The sequence below is a fragment of the Cynoglossus semilaevis genome, chromosome 1 (assembly GCF_000523025.1).
Source record: "Cynoglossus semilaevis isolate Cse_v1.0 chromosome 1, Cse_v1.0, whole genome shotgun sequence".
NCBI lineage: Eukaryota > Metazoa > Chordata > Actinopteri > Pleuronectiformes > Cynoglossidae > Cynoglossus > Cynoglossus semilaevis.
Genome location: NC_024307.1, coordinates 19612903 through 19621825, shown reverse-complemented (window position 1 = coordinate 19621825; position 8923 = coordinate 19612903). Strand labels below are relative to the sequence as shown.

The 8923-nt window shown below is 38.7% G+C and overlaps 1 protein-coding gene across 1 annotated transcript in view; it reads left to right on the top strand.

Annotated features, from left to right (window-relative positions):
* Positions 1-8923, top strand: part of LOC103383789 (leucine-rich repeat and fibronectin type-III domain-containing protein 2) — a 45580-nt gene that overhangs the window by 10248 nt on the left and 26409 nt on the right. The window contains 1 exon segment of the mRNA XM_025060453.1: positions 3585-3713. The gene's annotated coding sequence lies outside the window, so the exon portion shown is untranslated.

Genomic DNA, 8923 nt, shown 5'->3' with positions numbered 1-8923 from the left:
AGATAGATAGATAGATAGATAGATAGACAGATTCTTGTAAGACTGCCATTAAATGTTGTAATATTGGGTTTTTTTTTCGTAAAGTCTGTTTGATATATGAAATGGCCCCTTCAGTTTCCAGTGTGCATACAAAAGTGAGTACAATAAAAGGAAACGGCAGAAGATAAACATCAGCCTGAGGCTATTTATGCAAATCTCACCCTAACCTTCTCTCACAACAACAAATTATTCTGGAATTTAAAAGTGCAGTATTAATCTGGCATACATAATGCATGAGGATTGTGTGTTTGTCGTCATCTTGAATATTCTGTTTGTGTACAGTGCAGGGACATTTCTAATGTATTTTATCCTGGTATGCAGCTTCATAATACGTACAGCATGCAAATGAGTTTATTAATACATCAACTACTCTCTCAGAAGCATCGCTCTCTGTGAAGGAGAGTTCCGTTTGGATCTCTTTGTTCTCGTGCTCTCCAGTCTAACCGACTGGTGCCGTTCAAGTTGAGTATTAACATCACAGAACAGTCAACAACAGCTTCAATTAGAGACAAATGTTCTGACATTTCTGCGTTGGTGTGCAGAATTGCCAAGAGGCAGAACACTTCTGTGGTTTACAACTTTACATTACAATGCAAGTAGTAGTAGCAGTAGTAGTGTAGTAAGGTACTAGTGAGGACTGAAGTATTAGTTTAAACTGTGTGTACCGTCCTTAGTTGTTTATCCTTTTTGAAATTCTACTTTAATTTTAATAAAATCAAAATAGGAATTTCTACTGCCAATCATAATAAAAAGCCAATTTAACCTTTTTTTTAAAAAAAAAAAAGGGAAAGAAATTCTGTTTAAGAAAAGCTGCATTGTTTGTGTGTAACCGTGGTCTATTATTTATACCAAATTATCAAATTGAAAATCTACACGAAGACCCTTCAGTGTGGGTCCTGCTACACAGTGGTTCCTGGTTACGTCACCATCTCCCATACGTTTCTTGAGAAAGTCGTGTTCCATCATTCCAACAAACGGAGTTAAAACAAATTGGGGGTGCAGTGTGATTTTGGTGGCGACTGCTGCCCCCGCGACCCGGTAACGGATATGGATGAAGATGGATGGATGTTATGTCCTAGATTATGATGTTACCACTGTGTTAGATTACATCACACAGTAGGAACTATTGAGGATATATAATAACCATAATGCATATAACATAATAGTTAAAAATAATATAGAGACCAGTTAAATAGCTAAGAATAGAATGTTCAGTCACTGACATTCATCTATTTACATTTTGAATGCTTCACAACATTTTCATTTTCTTTTCTCAAACGTTGTAAAATGATGCATTGGTTGATGACAGTGATAATAATTCAACTGCCAATCATTTGAGAGACGTTTGCGTTTAATGTATTTACAACCTAAAATGTCGTTTTAACAAATGCATTTAATATAAAGTAAGACTGCCCCGTACTGTGTCCTGCTGTTTAATCAAAAACAGACTTTAAATGTCTAACGGAGAAAAATGATTTTCCTGCTTGATACTGCTGCTGCTTTTTATATATAAAAATGAACCTTAACAAGTAATGAGAAATATAAATTGTTAAAGAAAAAATAGCCTATTGTCACTGCACAGCTGCAGTGTTGCTAAAATAGAAACCCTTCTTTAACATTGTGAAGAGAGAAAAAAAGACATTTGTGTTAAAACTTTCTTTGGGCTTTGCCTCCTGTTCCTTCCAACATGTTCCAACAGTGCTTTGCTGACTGAAAATAAACCCCTACAAAGGTGTGTTTTTCTAATGACTTTTTCCTACCAGGAAATGTAGTAATGTTTACTCCTTGTCATGTACCGTAGATATTTGCCTTTGCAGGATTTGCTTAGGCTGGAAACTTTTCCCCCAGAACGCTTGTACTAAGAATTGATTTTGATTTCAACAACATATTGACGAGTCAAAGAGCAGTAGACAGTCAGGCAGGTTACAACCTGAGCAACAACAGACCTATGACATCACAGCTGCCGTGGATCACTACACTGTTATAAGTCCAAACAACAAAGAACGAGGCGAGAACATCGTGACATAGATAAAAGAGTTTTGTGACATTTTTCTCTACCTTTCTTAATTAACCTCCCCTCTCTTTTTAATCACCCTGCTGACCTCGTCGAATTTATTACATAATTATGAAGAAAATCTCAAAAATGATCACACAAACATACACGAGGAAACAAAGGCAGAGTTTTCATCTCAAAGCTATGATTGGTGGATATCGTATCCCTGCGACAGCAGAGGTTAATTGATGAGTGGAATACATGGATATATTGATGAAATTTCTCCATTAACTGGCCATAAAATGTGTCAAGAATATTGATTGGTCATTCACAAACCGTATAATTGAATTATTAACTGCTGAACTGGAAAATGAGAAATTAGAGGGATTTCTGTTAGAACAGCAGCGTCGACTGTTAAACATTAAATTAGTGATCAACACGCAGCGTCCTGTTAAACACGGCGTCCTCGCTGACACTGAGTTATCTTCTGAGCATTGAATCCTCAGATGTAATGGTCACAGCGTTTCATCAGCCTTGTCTACATGAATACAGCGGCAGCTATAGATAATGAAATGGAACTGAACTGTGGTCAATGGTTTATCATGCAGCATTTGTGGGTGTTTTCATTTAAACAATGTTGAATTCTGTGGGTTGGTCTTGGGGAGAACGGTGAGAACAGCAGCCTTTAAATGTCATGATACCAGGTTGTACAAACACAATTGAGAAATTCATTCACAGCTTTGACCTTTGTCTTGAATTCAATCTTTCCTTCAGATTGCTTGCTTCCAGGTCAAATGAGGTGGGTTTTTTTTCTTTACCAGTAATGAGAAATAAAGTTTGTAGATGAAGCATGACTCAGCAGTAAAGTAATCCTGATTAGTCATCAAAAAAAGTCAACCCAGTGAAAGTATAAGCAGCAGATGAAGCAATTCATTTAAACATTTTAGTTCAGCGCTGCAGCCAGCCAATCAGTTGTGGTTGGAGAACAACAGCAGAGGTGGGGTTGACTCAGTGTTGGTTTGGTTGTGTCTGCGTAAAACAACCACAACTAGTATGCGTGTCATATTTGTTACCTTGTTTGTTGTGGGCTCCATTAGCAAAGACTCCTCCGCAGGAGGCTGCTGGGAAATTGAGCTCCTGTTGTTTGAAGAAGACAGTGTTGAGAGGCAGAGAGAGGAAAGGAAGGACAGAGGTGTAGAGGTTGGAGTGAAGGCTGTGGTGGGAGAGGGAGATGGCTGGCAGACGTGACGAGGAGAAGAAAGGTAGATGATAGGGTTATGTAAATGTTGTCAGCTGAAGTCACTAAAAGGTGGATGCCAGTTAATGGAAAAACAGGAATCTGGTGAAACTGAGCAGAAGACGTTCCATTGGGAGACAGAGTCGTGATAGGACAAGGTCAGTGAAGGGAACTGAGCAAACGCTGAGCGTTCTTCTGCGATAGTTCTGAACAGCATATTCACTTCTTTAGAAATGAAGTTTCCTTTTTGCACAAACCATCAACAAAAGGTCTTTTTTTAACAACACATCACCCTTTGTCTCTTTTCACAACCAGGAATCTGAGAAGCGCCACCTACGGAGACAAATGTGACGACGACTGAAACAGCTTGCACGAGTCAGCGCCGTTCTTCTCGCTATGAGTGCGTTTGTGTTTGGATACCTGACTTGACTAAAAGACTTAACTGTGAGTACCCAAACATTTACATGAATCTTTCCCCACTCACCCACGGTAGACGTGAACGTCATCAGATACGTGAACATGTCCTTCGACCGTCCTGTTCTCCACACTTCTAACTGTCCTAATCATGAGTCTGATTCCTGCATTATGTTGAACTGAGTTACTGTGACTTCACCTGACTCAGCAGAATTTACATTTAAAATACTTATTATTAGCAAAATGATTAGCAATGCATTTAAGTGACGGGAAACTGGGCCAGCAGTGATAGGCATTTGATAAAATCTGGGACAAAGAAACTTCAGGGACTTTGTCCCTGAGGACATCTTCTCATTTCTTATGACTCTGAATGTCTAAAGTCAGAACCAAGGATCTGCAGGAAGAAGGGGTTTCAGTCGACCATATGTGCTTTCATGCATTAGCAAGTTAAGTATCATCAGTGTATCATCCCTACATTGTTTGAATCACTTTTTTGGCCTCGGAGCGACTCTTCAGTTGACCAGGCTGAGTAGCATTTAGCCTCAGAAAATGGTGTTATGCTAACAACGATGCAGCTAACAAGCTAGTGTAAGAGTGAAGGGAAGTACTTTTCAACAGACCAGAGTAAATGGATCCACCTACATTGATAATATTACATATATATATAAACAAGATGGCGCTGCTGAGTCCAGACGCCGTCGCAGCTGCTCCTCTAAGATTGTGCTTTTTCTTTCATTTTTTACCTTACTTTGGTGTGTCCTTTTTGTACAACTCCATACCTTTTTTCTGGCTTTACACATGAAGACTGCTCCACATTCATTGGTAGTTGGTAAATGTTTGAAATGCACACACGTAAAAAACATCTTGTTGTCACTAGGGCCTTCACAACAAAAAAAAAACAACCGTCGACTCAGTTGTCACGGTGACATTAACACTTTAATCAACTCCTTAATGTGGAAGAAATTAAGTGAAAACTTTGAATCCATACAGATTCTCTTCAATTCATAACACTGACTAAATAAAAGGACTATTTTCATTTCATTTCATTTCCTCCTTCTTTCCAGCAGGAACGCTTGTAAACCACTCATATTTTAGGTTCCTCATTTTGTTTGTTAATGTGTCAGAGACATGGGCACATGTACTTTTTCTTCAAGAACACGAGCTCAGGGATTTGGAAGCTTCCTCTGCAGAATTGAAAAGCTGGTTAAAGGCAATGCATTCAACAAATAAAATGCTAATAAAAATAAAAGGAAGCAATGCGATAGAAGACGAAGCTGGCTGTTTTAATCGGCTTTAGGTTTTTTATTTTATTGAAATAACTAGAGTTGAAAATGTGCTGGTGAAAATGCATATTTTAATGGTCATTAAATGCTGTCACTCAATGTGAACGTATTTCATAAAAGCAATAAGACTCTCCAGTGAAACACGCTGAGACATAATGCATGGCTCAGCCTCCCAGTGACTTAAGTGGATGCCATGGGCTGAAGCGCTGATTAAAATCTCCATCAGCTCACATTTAGTGCCCATTTTATTTCCTGTAAAGGCCATTGGTTCTGCCTGACCTCAATCCCTATCATTTAATTCTAGACGGAATCAAAACTAATTGAACTCATTTATTCTGAGCTGAAGGCTTTAGGCCTGAAAGTTAAACTTTTATTCATCTGTTTGCTTATTGACTTTTTATGTTTTCCAATAAAACCTATCTAACCATTAGCATATAAAAACATTATTCCTTCTCCATCACTTATCCTACAGGGTGACTGTCACCTGATCCTAAAGCAGTTTCTTTGTGAGTATCAATCATTTTTGTGCCTACTTAATTATATTATGTACTTATGTTGATTATAAAAATCTAAGTGAGCAGGGGAATAAAACGTTTTTAATTTAATATTACTATGTCTGGTAATGTGACCATTTTTATGTCAGCCATTCACCTGAACAGGTTATCATAAAAAACACTATCCCATCAGACAGTGAGTAAATCATTAAATGGCATGGCTGCATCTTTTTCTCCACTCCCCAGTTCTACTGTTTATTTACCTGTTGTCTTTATAGGCACTAGACTCAAACAAAAATATATACAATATATATGTAATGTATATACACACAGTACGATAGAACAGTTGTTTTAAAAGTAGGGGGCGGGGCCAGAGAATTGGGTGGGGGAAAGTAAGTGAGAGAAGCGCATGACTATGTTGTCACGAAGGCCTATATGTAGAAGACGTCTTTCTTTACATTCCTGGTTGTACACCAACATTGGATTGTACTACATTTACTTTCCTTCGTTTGTGTTGCCCTTCTTTCTGGCTCCCAGCTGTCAGTCAGACTCTTCTGATGTTTTTATGTCCTAGATTATGATGTTAAATTGAGTTACGTAAGTAATTCCAAAATTCCGACTTAAGTTGAGGACCCCCTGTAAAACCAGGCGACACTTGTTACATCTTTAAATAAAATGGATTAGCAGCAAGTTTATCATTTCCTCTTTAATTAGCAGGTAATGAACTAAGAATGTCCTTGTGTCTTTCACCTCAAATAAACTCAGCGATCAATGTCAGCACACAGCTGTTGGAGGCAACACTGCAACATTAAAGTCTTTTCTTCAAAGGACCCACATAAGTGGTGTCTTCTTTTTCTTCTTTGGGCCGTTCCCTTTGTGTTGCCACATTGGGTTCATAAGTAAAAAACAAAAGGAGAAATGTTGTCAGTAGTTATAGAATGAAAGAAAAATGTTGTTAGATTCTCACATTTCCGATGGTACCTGAACGCCCCTCATTGCAGACATGTTATACATCGTTATACAAATGTTATACAAATGATTCCAACAGTGTTTCATTTGAAACAGTCATATCATGATTCATATCATGAATCACTCTGATGTCACCTCTGACAGCGGTTAAAAGAAAAATAAAACTAACGGTCATTTTCCAAAACCATTATTGTACTGAAAAAGACTCTTTCAGAATGAGGTGTTCACTGTTCTTTTTCTTTGGTCAAGAGCGAAGCCAAACGGTCCAAGATCTATGGAGGTAGATTAAGTGTTGCATGAGGCCAAGTGCTTTGGGCTTTGCCTCACCCTGAGGGCTGCAGCTGAATTTGACCGGATTTATTTTTCACACTTTGTCAACATGTCACGGTGCAGCGCTAGTTCCGTACTGATTTGTTTGTGCAGCTGAATGCAGCCACCAAATGCGCATGGTTTTTGACAGGTACGTAGGCAGTGTACACAGCCTAATTTACGGATACTCCAGAGTCCTGTGTGAACCTGCCACACAAAGTCTTCATGAGAGTGGACTTTATTTAGAAACATCTAGTGACATAACTTCTGTGTGTTCTGTCAGACGAAGAAACTATTTATAGCTCTGGCACTTCTGGCTGGACACAGTATACAGGAAGCTAGCGTAAAATCTGTAAAAATGTTACTTGTTTCATGGCAATTACTGTTGTGGTCCAGGGCAGGTGTTCCCAAACTTTTTTATGAGAAGTCCCCCCCCCCTCCCCCCCCCAACAGCATTATCTTGTCTTCTTGACCGGGGACCACATTTTGACAATACTGACAATACAGACAATACTATTAGAATGTATTTTCGCACTTTTATTCACTATAAATAATTAACGCATTTGTATAGAACACATGTATAAGAACACATTTACGACATGCACTAGCTAGCTACACACTAGCTTAGTAACATGCGTCAATCTCATAATTCAGCCCGCCAAACTTTTCCAAATTATATAATTAATTTATATTATAATTACACTTCTGCTTTTTTCCTGCAATACTCACGTTTCCCCAATAGATGGCGTAGAAAATGATAAAAGCATTTTAGCCTTTCAGCCTTTATGCATGACTTTAACATTTCATTTAACTTAGTTCACACGAACACTCCATCTATCTGCTCCTGACCGCCCCCCTCTGTTCAACTTTAGCCTGCGAACCAAAAGGGTTGCCTACGCCTGAGTTACAGCTATCACATGAGGTGCGTTCAGGTGCCATTGGAAACTACAGAATCTGATGATAACCACAGTATGCATGTTTGGTTTAAGACAAATGGCAGCCCCTCAGTTTGAAAACCACTGGTCTGGAGAAATGGCAATAATATGTGTGAAATACTTTTTTGTGGCACTTACATTATAACAAAGCAGTATGCATGTTTGGTTTAAGACAAGGTTTTTTGTGGCACTTACATTATAACAAAGTGATATTAATATTAGAGTGCTCCACCCAGAGATGTAGTTGTTGTTGTCATTTGAGTGATTTATGAAATAAGAAAACATGTCTGAGGCCATCAGGTCTGAACAGTTCTTCAGAGCTTCTGTATTCATGGATGTGGAAAGCAGACTTGAATCACGCTCGTTCCCTGACAGTCTTACCAACTTGACAACCTTGCAAGGACAACTGCTTTGAAATAAGGCATTAACTGCTAGTCATGATGTCACAGATTTCCTTGGAAGCTCTGCTCTGATTTTGACACATACTTTGAAACGTCTGCATCAGAAACACTTAGCGTGATGAAAAGTGGCGCCTTTCATGCTTTTGATATTCCACGTGTATTCGCTCAGGAGAATTTTTGAAGGACATGAGAAGGAGGTACGTAGAAAAAAAAATCAGCGACCACATTGTGAATGCACAGAAACCATTTGAGCACTTGGAACACAACACACACTTTTTTTCCTTGCACCGGCTACAGCAGCAAGTCCTGCACGGCAGCCAGCACGGTGCTTGAACTCAGGCAGATGGGGAGGTGCTAATGGTTCAGAACAGCAAGTATAGAGTGCACTCAAACAGAGTGGAGCGGGTTGTGGTTGTTAGAATCTCATGCAATTTAATGCAGTCTGTAGAGATTGAAATGTCACTCTTTATTTTGGGTTAGTGTAATTATATCTGATTACCCCGATAAAACACTTTAATTGAATACCTTGATACTATTTAAAACAAAAACACAAACAAGTGCATATCCACTGTACCTAATTATATGTTCCTTCTCACCGTGCAACTCTGACTAATTGCGACCTTTTTACTTTGTCATTATCGCTCTAATATTTGATTCGTCAATTTGTATCCAGTGTAATCCTTTTCCAAATAGAAACTCTATTAGTACTCCGAGCGAGTACGCATAGTATGTCGTAACACAATCGCTGCACTTAAATTTCTATGTACCTTTATTAAAAGAGTTCTAATGGCTTTTCTCCACCAGAAAGACACGGTAGAATGAACAAACACTCTGTTCAGCTGCCCCCCC